The sequence below is a fragment of the Silurus aristotelis genome (assembly GCF_946808225.1).
Source record: "Silurus aristotelis genome assembly, chromosome: 1".
In the NCBI taxonomy this organism is placed as follows: domain Eukaryota; kingdom Metazoa; phylum Chordata; class Actinopteri; order Siluriformes; family Siluridae; genus Silurus; species Silurus aristotelis.
The window spans coordinates 10,157,995-10,171,519 of NC_139574.1; the positions used below are offsets into that span (position 1 = coordinate 10,157,995).

Here is a 13,525-nt window from a genome sequence, read left to right on the forward strand (position 1 = left end):
TTTCAGGACGGTATCAGGGGTCAGCCAGATGATTGTCTCTCACAAGATGATGTTCACGGTCAGTGCAATCAGCCTGTGGGATTCAACTTGTATTTTTTCACCTCTAACAAGGTCCCAGTGATGAAAGGAAACGATATGTCAGCAACTTTTCTTAGTTTTTGCATTTCTTCCTGAACATGCAGAACTGTCACATGGACAGTACCGGCAGGTTTAAATCTTTTCCTTTCTAGCACAGAAGGTAGCATTTTTTTTTACCAAAACATATGTATATCAGGACAGTTTGTCAGTAAACAGTAGATGTTTCCTGCTTGAATTCTCTCCTGGAACGACGAGTTCAACTGATATATAAAATCACCTGTAAGAGATGGAATTTCCAAACCTGCCCATGTAATCTTTCCTTCAAAGGTTCATGTATCATTTTTACATCTCACATAGCCAGAAGAGACTCCTTTTCTCCACACACCTCGTTCAGGAACAGAAATGCAAGTCACTCTAGAGAATATTCCTGTGCCTCCATTGCATATGTGTGTATCAAGCGCTCAGGCTCAGGCTGCTTTGTCTTAACCATAAAAGGGTCTTTACGGGTTTTTACGCCGCACTGCAATTCTCTTAACGTGAACGGTTTCTATTGCCTGTGGAGTTCCACATCATTTACGCCATAATGTAGACCATAAGCAGCCCAAGCAGGCATCCTTCACAGACTGCCGGCTCTAAACACACTCCCATTGCTTTAAACAAGAGATTGACTCTTTTGTATCCTTTGCTAGCTACGCTGCACCGTAACACAGGGATCACCTCTTGAACTCCAAACAGAGCCAATTTATCCTTCTTAATTTACTTAACGTAAAACAAAGAAGGGCTCGAAATGCCCCATCACCCTGGATGGATCGCTGTCCTCTAGAATCTGGCATGCCACCAGTCAGCTCGCTCCTTTCCTGTGGAATTGCGATGGAATGTGATCATGCATTCTCTATGTCAGACTCATTGGCTTTCCAATTGATCAGGCCACCCCTGCCCTGCGTTTTTTTTCCCCCCTTTTTACTCCACCACTCTCCTGGCGATCTGGTCCCTGATGCCAGGTCCTCAGAGAATGAGCTGATGTAAGTGGCGGTGACACCAGGCTTATTGGCTGCTCAAACACAGCTGGCTGCACCGACTGACCTCACTAATGGAGGCCAATAGAATCGTCTCATGGGGAGCTTGACTCATTTTGGACAGTAGTCATCCGGCCTAAGACACATCGTATCAGCACTGCCCATGTGGCTCTGGGAGAGAATCAGGATCTGCTGATAACATCTGTTGAACAATCATTTATCATCAGACTGGGTTTTAGCAGGGCTGTGAGGACATTATTACTGCGAATGGAGTATGCTGAAAATAGTTTTGGGTGGTTTCTTTGCCATCGAAAGTTCTTCAAGATTTTGTTATACGGTTAATAGTCAGTATACTTAATGTATACAATAAGTTAATTAAGGTATATAGTACAGATGGTCCCCAAGTTACAATGGTTTTGTGCAGCCCACAAGTGTAGCAGCGTATGCTCCGCCCTCCAGTTGCAAACTGTCACATACATGTATACTATAGAGTTTATACAGTACAGTACTATAAATAATGTGCTGTAATTTGTTAAATTAATAATAAACTGCAGTACAATACCCCATACTGATCGCCATTCTTTGAGACTCCTGAGAAGTCTAGGTCATGTCTTGACTTGCAATATTTTCAAATTACGATGATGTCATCAAAACGCATCTCCATCATAAGCCTCAACCAAAGTTCTGGGGTATCACGGTTATACATGTACCTTAAATGAGCGTCTTTTGCCTCAGTCAATGTTCCTGACAAACCTAACAAACATTTAAGAGCAGTAAACACAAGGTGTATGGCTAGGTAAGCAATCATGCTGCAGTTCTTTGACTGGCCACGAGCTTTGGCATGCATAGTCTTGATTGAAGGATAAACTCTGTGTATATATCAAGTCAAGTCAAGAAGCTTTCATTGTCATTTCAACCCTATATAATATATAAAACAACATAAAGCTACATCACAGAAGCTAGCTAAGGACTAAAGCAAGTTGTTCTCGCTAAATAAAGTGCATCGTGTCAAAAGACAAGACAAGACAGTGTATTACAAATACACAAAACACAAATTAGCGCCACCAGTAAACCGACTGTATGTTATACAGTACAGTGTGCAAAAGGGAACTGAATACATGAGTGTACTTGTAAATAAACACAAAATGTAAACACGCGGTATATGTTTTCTACGTAATTTTTGGAAGAATGTGGAGATGGCAGTTTTAAATCCTCACTCCAAACACCTATAGGTGTTCAGTTGGCTTGGGATCATATGACTGCCACATGGATTTCACATGACTGACAATTAAATTTACATCATCATCTTCATCCCACCTCATGTCCTGTGCATGGGGTGATCACATGGAAGAGAATACTCCCAACAGGATAGAAATATTTAATCACAAAATAATGATGACACATTAAAGGAAGCATAACCGAGCTATAGTATAGCAGATATGGACAATCTGAGGTGCCATGAGAAGATGGGTTGGAGGAAAAACGAGTGTGTATTGTTTATGCTCTATATAAAGTATAAACCCTAAGATGACTCTTTACTAAAATCGTTTAGAGCTTGACCATAACTAAAAGACTTGTAGTAAGACTAATTATCTTTAGCTTGTTTGTTTCCATCTTGGTGTTATTTATCCATTTTCTTCCTTATAGCCCATCTTGTTTTCTGTGTATGTTTGTCCAGTGCATCCTCTAGTGAATTTTTTGTTGCAATTAAATATCCACACTGAAGATGTTGCTAGTAAATCAGACTCTGATATTAAATTCCCAGCTTCCCTTTTGATGTGATGTGTAACATCTTGATATTTATTTTGTTGTGTTCGGTGCTTTGAAAGAAAGGCTTGAAGTGTAAAATTGAAACTGACACATTCTTATTAATTTCTGCTCTCCTCTGCCCCTAGAGCTTTACGAGGGCTCGTGTTATTTTAGTCAGATACAACAGTTGGTTTTGTTTTTTTTTTTTTTTTTTAGACACAGCTCCTGTCCCTAAACTGATAAGTTCCACTTATGGCAATTGAACAAGCCGAGCAACACCTAGAGAGTGCTCATACGTTTCCAGTGTTTGGTTAAATTATGAATCATCTCAGTGCCAATAGTCCGTTAATGCGTTTGGTCCATCTTCATTTTTTTTTTTAATTCACAATTTCTATGATCAATCCTCAGGACTCGTCGGATTGCTTATGATAAAACAGCACTTCTTTGTCTACAGTAATGACCTAACTATTGATTGCTCAAATGCTTTGGGATCACAAAGCACTCTGAATACTTTTTTCCATGAAATGTGTTATTTTGTTCCCCCCTTCCCTCTCTCTCTTGCCATCTTTTTGATAAGACTTAGGGGATGAGAAGAGCAATTATCTCAAAATGAGCTCAGCTTCTCACCAAAGCCTTCCCAGCTCCATCAAGGGAAATACTGTCAGGAATATGACCCTGCCAGGCCTCTGTAGGCCAGGACTGGTGATGCCGTAGGGTTTTTACTTGAATGCCTGTGTGCCAAAACGCTTATCTTTCCTCCCCCTTGCTGTGAACAGCGATCACAAATGTTGCAGCGAAAGCGAGTGCAGTTCGAAAAAAGCCGCTTGTGAACGCTCGTTATGTGATATTTATATCGTTCCTAGCTGTTTTGCTCCCATTACACATCTGCTCAGAAGACAAATCTCTCATTTGTTAGATTAAGTGTTAATGGATAAAAAAAAAATAAAAATAAAAATAATAATAATAATAAATTAAAAAAAAAAAAAATCAATATATATATATATATATATATATATATATATATATATATATATATATATATATATATATATATATATAAATAAATAACTATAATATCAAAAATACTATCATGACAAATAAAAAAATAATAAACAACCAAACGTCTTCACTTTTTTTGAAGCAGTCCTTCATATGTAGCTGTAGTGCTTCCGGGTTTATCATTAGCATATATATAGCCAGAGAGGCTTTTTTCCCCTTCATTTCACTTCACGCTGCTTTAAAGCTCCTTATTAGCATTTTTGCCATGGTAACGGTAAAATGATCTTAAACGTGTAGCGAGTAGGCCTGTAGTTTATGTCACACATGTCCGGAGGGGTTTCAGCAGTTTTTTTTTTTTTTTTTTTTTTTTTTTGGGGGGGGCTGAAGCATTAGCACTGCTATTCTTATCAGAGTGTCACCATATGCAAGCGGATCTGCCTGAAGCGTTACAAAATTAGCATAATTTCTTAATCTGGTTTCTTTTTTTCTTTTACTTTTTTTTCAGGGAAATTTGTGTTTATGAATTATTTTAGCAAAAGCTACATAGTGACAGATTCATGTCGTCATAGATAGCTGACTGGGAGCACATACAACTGCTTTAGCCATAAAACAAACACTTCCTCATGATGTTCTCCTATAAACTGAGCACATTCAATCATACATGAAATATTTTCTACTCCTGGAGCAGCAGAAATAGAAATACTAACATTTTCTACTTCTTGAGCAGCATTTTAAGCTTTTCTAGCCTTCTTTGAGAGTGTGATGCTCTTGTAGTGCTGTGGATTTACAGGTCATTGAACAAAATATTCCAGAATATTCTGTCTGAGGATCATGTATGAAATCGTGATTTGAAATAAATGTATGTAGAACTAAAAATTTCCTTTTTTATGTCTGTAGTCTATTTGTGTAGATTTATGGACATAGACTTGTATTGTGATGGTGACAGAAAAATCTACTATTTTCTATTAATCTATTATGATTTTTTTATGTAATTTCTTTTTTTTTTTTTTATCTTATAGATATCTCTTATCTAGCCAAGACCAGGTCAGCGATCTAGATTATGTGCTTTGCTTTGAAGCAATGCTGGAAGCACAAAATGTTCTAATATTAGTGCAATATTGCTGTAATTGGAAGTTTGATAATAATTAGTGCAATAGAGCTACAAAGTGCAGGAAATCCATGTACTCTTCCAAATTTTTTTTTTGTTTGTTTCTCTTTTTATGGTTAGCAAAAGGCTAGTCCGCTAACTGTGGAAGACATGATTTTCTCCTCTAAACAGCGATTTTTTTCGTCAATATTAAATCTGTAACACACACAAATATCTGTATGTTGATTCTTTCTTTCAGCTTCTCCCATTAGGGCTCACCGCTGCGGCTCGGGTTCGATCCCCGGTCAGGGAACCAATCCCAGCCATTAGGGTTACACAAGCCTTAGTGCCGGTCCCAAGCCCGGATAAATGGGGAGGGTTGCGTTAGGAAGTGCATCCAGCGTAAAAACATGTGCCAAATCAAACATGCGCATGATCCGCTGTGGCGACCCCTAACGGTAGAAGCCGAAAGAAAGTATGTTGATTGATCTCAAGAAAATGTATAACTCAGTTAAAAGGTAGGAGATGCCGCTTTGTTTCCATTTATTGTGATGGAAACGTACTGAACGTGTGGTCAAGAAGACTGTGCTAAGTTCCTGAGTAAGAAAGTACTTAGGATAGCAAGTGTCCTTCAACAATACACACTTTCTACGAGTAATGTACAAAAAACCCCCGTTTTTAAAAAGAGATTCGAACCGTGCTATAGCATATATCAGTAGATCAAATGTATTCTAATCCTAAACCCGTTTATCGGCAGCAGCACTGATACCGGTTTCCACTATTTGCTCGTTATGTAACTACTATTATTGCAGATTTGCGGTGATTATTAATGGAGGACTTGCGCAGAAAATCACCAGCAAGCCCAGTACTTTTAAAGAACGTTCGCTGCAGAATCGATGGTTCTGTTTGGGGCTTTATTAATGAATTAAAGATAACGATTATGTTGTGCATTCCAGCCACAATAGTGTTAATTTCAGTGTTCAGTGCAGGGCTGTGTTGATATTTAGTGTGAACTACCCATTAAGGTCCGTTCTGGCGCAATCATTTTTTCAAACTTAAATACAATGTAAAGGAAAATATACATTTCTGTTGATTGTAATTCATAATTCTGGTCCAGCTTTGTTCATTGTTGAGCTGGCTACGCGATACCGAGTGCATTATCGTTAAATAATGACGATCGTGATGATTATTTCAGCCATTATCATGCGGCTTTAATTGGATGAGAGCGTATTTTCGGGGTGTAGCGGAATGTACAACTACAATTAGTGCGATTAAGGTGTAATGTCACGCACGTTGATTAGCCGCTACTAATTAATCCTCGTCTGTAATTGCATGTAAGCAGGTGGCTGTTAGATGCTAGATATAAGCGCTGATCTGCCACCGTAAGCCAAGCGCGATCGAAATCTCTCCAGCGATAATAAATGAAGTCTCTTGGGTTCTGTTTGTATACGCTGTCGCTGCCGAATTCATAATTCAGCATTATTTTCTCTGATTGTTTGCAGCACTTCGTTTATTTTCGCTTCGGCTACAGTTTCTCACCAGGTTATGATCTTCCTCTCCCCTGCACGTCTTCGTTTCTCGTCTGATTTGTATTCTTCGCTCTATCACAATGCAGTAGCACCCCCCCCCCCACCAAACCCATCATCATGCACCCCCCACCAAAAAAAAAAAAAAAAAAAAATCGTCTTCTCTCCATCTTCCATCCCGGCAGGCCAAATCCAGGGTTGCCTAGAAACACCGATGCCTCCTTCTCCAGAGGGGGCAAATGGGGAGAGGATGCTTGCTTATGGGGGAGCGTTAGCAAAGAGCTGTAGCGTTGCTTTTAAACACAACGCTGTGAAAGTGTGGGTGGAGGGGGAAAAACGGAGTGTGTGTGTGTGTTTTGCCGACGTGCCTGTATCTTTTTGTGTGTCTTGCTTTACTCTTAATTGATCACACACTTTCTACAGCACTGCCCTTAAGCGCTGGCCTTGCCTCTTTCCCGCTCACCCATTAAATTTTTTTTTAGGGATTTTTTTTCCTCCGCTTATTGGCTTTCATTTGAATTATTAATAGCGCATCAGGCGTCTTTCCAGACACAGACACATTTAACGCCAGGATCGGTGAAGAGCAAAAGACAGGAGCGTGTATTCTTTTCAGCTTCATACCTCAGGTTTTTTTTTTTTTTTTCCTCTCCGTGTCTGTCTATCTTCATTTTTTTTCTACTCCTTTTTTTCTCTGCAGATGTGTGCCCCCTGCCCTCACTCCCCTCTCCTCTTTCATGCTAACAGATGTGCCAGTCTGTGTTTCTAAGCAACCTGGAGACCTCAAATTTAGCTCCCGTCCTTCACTTCCTTTTGCGCTTTGTTTCATTTATTTATTTGCTATCTGTAATGCACTTTTCAGCAGCCTGTCCACAGTTCTGACCTGTAACACACTTCTCTTACAGTTCTCAGATCCACTTGGCCTTTTATCACATGAAATATTAATGATGAATTAGTCAATAAAGTGTATATTGTCTGGATCACATGCGAACCGGTAAAACATCGTGGCAAATTTCTTATGTGTGAGGTGCTTCTTTTTAAAGTCGGGATAACGATCGTATTACTGATCACGCTTATTAGGATTTTCGGTTGAATAATCTTGTTTTACTTGTTGCATAGTTTGAATTGTGGCATTTGTTTTTTATACGTTTCTCTTTTTCTTTTTTCTTTATGTCTCACCTGGTTCCCTCCGGTGGTGTTGCTGTGTATTATCAATCATGCAGGTAAGACTTCTGTTTTGCGATACTCTGCTTCTTTTGCTCGTATGTCAAATAATAAAAAAAAAAAACCCAGAAACGCATCGAACACGTTTTATTTCGAAGAGGAAGTAGGACCCGCCTGTCACCTGCTTTTATTCCATTTTTAAAACAGAAGGGGAAACAATACATATTGTTTCGCTAAAAGTATTTCACTGTTTACTATAAACTAAAAGGGAAACCACAAAAGCAGGGTCGTGTGGACAGTAAGGTCTACCACTGGGAACAATAGTTATATTACATTCATAGTCACATAACCAGTTATGCTCGTGTTTCTTCTCAATGTTTTCTGTCATTCCATTCCAACATTCACGTTGTATTCTAACATACACTATATTGACAAAACTAATTGGACTTCTCTTGGTTCTTTCCCAAACTGTTATCACCTAGTTGGAGGTACACAGAAATATAGGATGTCTTTAACATACACTTCCCCTCAGCTCCATGAAGATAGGGTTTATATTTCTTAAAGTGGAAGCTCCTGAGAGTGGAGTTCTGAGCTCTGCCCTCAACCCATGAACACCTTTAGGATGAATTGCAACACTGACTGCACCCCAGGCCTCCGTACCTTAAATTATTACCTGACTTTACCAATGCCCTTGTAGATGAATATGCACAAGTCTCCACAATCGCACTCTAACGCATTTCATGTTCTGGTCATGTGACCTACAAATGATCAGGCCGAATTTATGCAGCCCTGCAACAAGCACATACAACCATTTGGTAATAAAATGAGGTGTATGTAGTTTACATTATAAATTTTTTTTTTTTATGACAACCATGTAGACATTGTGAAGAAAAAACAATCTCCCGCTTGTCCGCTTCATACGGCGACCGTTTAACTTGTAGAAACCGATCGAAATTAATACTGGCATCCTGTGACATCACTTAACAAACCTATGACTGGAAATCGGATCCAAACAATACTCACATTAACCAAGTGTATCTTTTAAGTGCTTTATAGGAATGTTTTTTTTATAATAAATGAATACAGTATGGAAAGACGCACAATACAATACGAAAGAGTATACGCAGTTTAAAATACGAACCTCTGCTAAACTCCACGGCACTGCAGTCGATTATACTTAAATTATTAAAGAAGCTAAACAATCACGATCGCGACTCAATTATGATTCATTGTGTAAGCCTGCTGCGACAACACTATGTAATGTGCAAACAGGAGGTGAATGTTTCATGCAGGATAATCTCAAGCAGATAAATAACCCTTAGCTTGGAATCTATACACTATATTAGGACACCTACATTTTCTTTGGAGGCAGTCGAATTACATTTCCCCTTCACTTGAACTAAAAGACCCAAACCTGTCCCAGCATGACAATATCAAAAAGTCAGATATGGTTTAGATGGATTGGAGTGGAAAATATTGCTGCATTGGTCTGCTATAGAGCTCTGACTGGAGGGGCTGCATTGGGATTGGGATCCCACGGGACCGGACTCAAATCACGTGAGCGGGCGGTTTTACCTTTGCTGCAGGCGGGAATGGGCAGTCAAACAAATATAGCACGAGTCCCATCAACCTGCAGATCTAGTTGTAGCTTTTTTTTCTGAAAGTCGTTTAAGCTTATAGCAAATAAAAAAAAAAGTATCAAAATAACAAGGTGTTATGTGTGATGCTTTACTTTAGCATTGCTTTATTTTACTTTCACCTCAATGGTTTATGTCTGTTATTATTCTGTAAGTTAATCGTAGCCCAAAGGTTTTTACACAATTTTTATAAGCTGTGTTTGCGGGAGTGGACACACAAAAGTGAGCGGGATAAAGAAAACAGTGCTCTAGCTCTGACCTGAAAACCTTTGGGGTGAATTGGCCTTCCCAGGCCTTCTCACTGTACATCAGTACTTGACTTTCTTATGCCCATATAAACCAATTTCTACAACCATACTCCAAAATATAGTGGAATATCTTCCCAGAAGAGGGGGGAAGATCAAATATAACTTAATGTGGACTGGGATGTTTAAAAAGTACATACGAATCTTAGTCAGGTGCCAAACGTTTGTCCATTATTAGTGTATTTATCATCAATAAAATATTTTCATTTAGTCGATATATGAGGGTGCAAATGTAGGTGTTAAGTGAGTATGTTCCTCATAAATAATGAGTGCACTTCATAGTGGATGTTTGGAGTCAGCTGTATTTAAAATTCAGGAGTCAGTAAACATTAATAACCCACTTTGTCGCCTCATTGACACTTCGGCTGTTTATTCAGGACTGGACACTGTCTTCTCTCACTGAAACCTGTCTGCTTTTGTCCCCAAGTATAAAGCGGCATATTGGCAGAGTGGCAGCTTCACTTGTTTGTAGTACTTTCTCTCACAAGTTAGTATTGTGCTGTAGTTTCTTTATCTCTTGTTTTGTGTGTATCCGTATGTATGTGTTTAATGTGTGGTGGCTTTTTGTTGCTGTGTAAGAGTGTATATGAATGTCTGTGTGTGTGTGTGTGTGTGTGTGTGTGTGTGTGTGTGTGTGTGTGTGTGTGTGTGTGTGTGGTAGGCCTGCCCTGTACAATAAAGCCCATGGTTGGTAAAGATTTGGAAGAGTCTTTAGACAGTTTTTAGTGAGCTTTATTGTGTTGGAAATAAGTCAACACACACACACACACACACACACACACACACACACACACACACACACACACACACACACACTTACTTTCTCTTCGAAGAAAAGTGCACTGGGAAATATCTATGTACAATGGTGAATAAGATTAATCATTACATGTAACAAAATTCCATTTCTAAGTTTCCTTATAACAATTTAATTGTTATACTTTTTTTCATATTTGTTACATCCTGTTACTTCTTCATCCTGGTCAGGGTTTTTGGAAATCCAGTTTTCGGAAAGGAGAGGAGAGGACAGGGGGAAAAAAGTGACAGGAGTGATTTGTAATAGAAGGTATTTGCAAGAGTGAAAGGGAAAGTTTAGAAGACTGTGGTGTTGAGAGAGACCTGTGATGATGTATGGATTAGAGACAGTGGCAGCAGAGCTTAAAGACTTGAAGACTTGAATTTTTTTGGGGGGATGGATGAGGATGGACATAAGACAGGAGCGACAGGACTAAGATGGTTTGGACATGTGCAGAGGAGGGACATGGGGTATATCGGTAGGAGAATGCTGATGATGGAGCCACCAGGAAGGAGGAAAAGAGGAAGACCAAGGAGGTTTATGGAAGTGGTGAGAGAAGACATGCAGGTAGTTGATTTGAAAGAGGTAGTTGCAGAGGACAGGGGTGGTATGGAGGCGGATGATTCACTGTGGCGCCCCCTAACGGGACTAGCCGAAAGAAGATTTTATCCTGGGACCTGTGGACATGATCTAAGAAAGCACCTTGAATGGAATGCCAGCACCAAACACCCACACACACATACATTCAGACTCATTAACACCTAGGGGGCAATTTAGAGAAGCCAGTGTTCCCCTGATATGTCTAAGGGAGATATATTGACACATCTAAAAACTTATTAAAATTTAAAAACTAGGCTTGCAGGAATTTTCAGGAATTTTCAAGATTGGATTTTTTCCATGGAAATTATCAGGAATAAATAAAAATTAACCAGAATGAATGGGAGTAAACTAGGAATTTACATCATTGCAAGTTAGCCAGTAACAGGGAACTTAAATATAGCTGGGGAAAAAAACAATTTTGGTGCAGTTTTCTTGCAATTTCAGTAGAATTTTTAACCTGCACATTCATCAATCACATACACACAGCACACTTACTGCAGGGCTTTTGAGGCTGTACCTCCTACATGCACTGTGCATGTACATAACATCATTCATTTATTGAATCCTGCACACAAAATGTAAAAAATGTCCATCTTTCTGAGTATTCACATACATTACATAAATATTACATACATTTGTTTAAAAAGTTCCTTGTGCTGTGTGTAAGCTATTGTGCAACAAAATTCTACTAACAATTAAATCAGTCAAAAATGCCATTTTAAAAATCTATATTAGTTTGCATTCATGTCGGCTTATAACCAAACAAAATGTTTGTTTATATACGTTTCCCCAAATTTTTTATTAATTCCCAATATTTGTAAATAATTGGAATATTTCAAAAAAAATCCCCAGATGAAGTTCTCATGAAAAGTTTTCAGAAAGTTTCCAAAAATTTACTGAAAATTCTCCGTCCCTTTGCAACCCTACTTAAAACCGATTTGAAACTAAAGACTGTCCAGAAATATTTTTTTCTTTTCCAGCATAAACACTGATTTCTGGGTGAAATCGACTGTTGAATTGCAACCAAGCCATCATGAAGTATTATATGTGCAAAGTTTTGTGTTTCGATGTTTTCTTGGTAAAATTGACACTTTTTTTTTTTTTTTTTTTTTTTTTTTGAGACAATTTACTCGTGTGTCTGCACTTACCCTGCCAGTCTACATTGAAACTCCAGATGTGGTCTTTTGGCGAGGGGAGAAGGTTAGTTCTCCGTCTGTCCTGACACTGTGGATGTCACTTACTGGATTAGATGGATCCTAGAGATCTGGTTAACAGCTCTCAGGAAAAGTGCTTTGTTAATCTGAATGGAGATCCAATCAGGAGGCCACACATACAGGATGATTGATGGCGTCCTCGCTCCGCCGTTGCTTAAATCATTGTTTCCAGTGTGACTGCTGCCAGTAGTGAGCACTGAGCAATAGCTCTGGTGATTGATGCGTGAGCTCTATGTAATAATACACTTGCCTAATGTTTCACTGATGGTGGTTTTCATTATGATTATAATGCGGTTGTCCATATTTTGATGGCTGTTGTATTAATCAAGCCCCATTTTGTTCTCGTACTTGTCACGTCCTTTGCCTTTGTAGTGCGTGGATGGTATCGCTGAAGGTTGGCAAGGATGCTGTGTGGGGAATCACTTCAATCACATGTTAAATATGAGAATGTGTTCAGTTATTAAGTGTTAAGTGCAACTTTGACTGAAAATGAGTCAATAAATGATTGATTGAGTCATTGAGTGAGCCAGGGATTCATTGAGCTAAAGATTCAGTGAGTGAGCCAGGGATTCAGTGAGAAAACTAATCAATGGAGTGAGCCAGAGATTCAGTGAGAGATTGAGTCAGTGAGTGAGCCAGGGATTCAGTGAGCTAGAGTATCAATGAGAGAGCTAATCAATGAGTGAGCCAGAGATTCAGTGGAAGAGTGAGTCAGTGCATGGGCCAGAGATTCAGTGAGTAATCGAATCATTGAGTGAGCCAGAGATTCAGTGAAAGAGAGTGTCTGTAAGTGAGCCAGAGATTCAGTGGGAGTGTCAGTAAGTGACACTCTGTAAGTTTACAGAGATTCATTGAGTAAACCAGAGATTTAAAAAAAATAAGTGAGTCAGTGGGTGAACTAGAGATGCAGTCAGTGTGTGAGCCAGAGATTTTATGAGAAAGCGAGTTAGTGAGTGAGCCTGAGATGCAGTGAGGAACTGAGTCATTCAGTCATTTTATGAATAAGACAATAAGTGAGTGACTGGGTCAGACTGGGTCATCATTGTACCTCAGTAGTTATAAATGATAAGTATAAAAACCGTAACCATTACAGCCCTCTACTATTCAGGTGTGTGGCCAAGCTGCACTCTTCCTTAATAATTATGGACAAATATGGAAAATATTTGCCAGAGAAGTGTTGATGGGCATTTAGATATAGCTTAGCTCATACTGTGCTTCACACAGTGTGTGTGTGTTTGTGTGTGTGTGTGTATGTATGTGTGTATATATATATATATATTAATTATATAACATTGACCTTATCGATCGGTAGATTATTTAATTCAAAGACGATTTTATGTTCTGCTCTTCAGGGTCAGTC

General features: G+C 39.0%; 1 protein-coding gene across 6 annotated transcripts in view; it reads left to right on the forward strand.

The window, feature by feature from the left end:
* Positions 1 to 13,525, forward strand: part of pard3aa (par-3 family cell polarity regulator alpha, a) — a 395,018-nt gene that overhangs the window by 95,451 nt on the left and 286,042 nt on the right. The window lies entirely within an intron of this gene.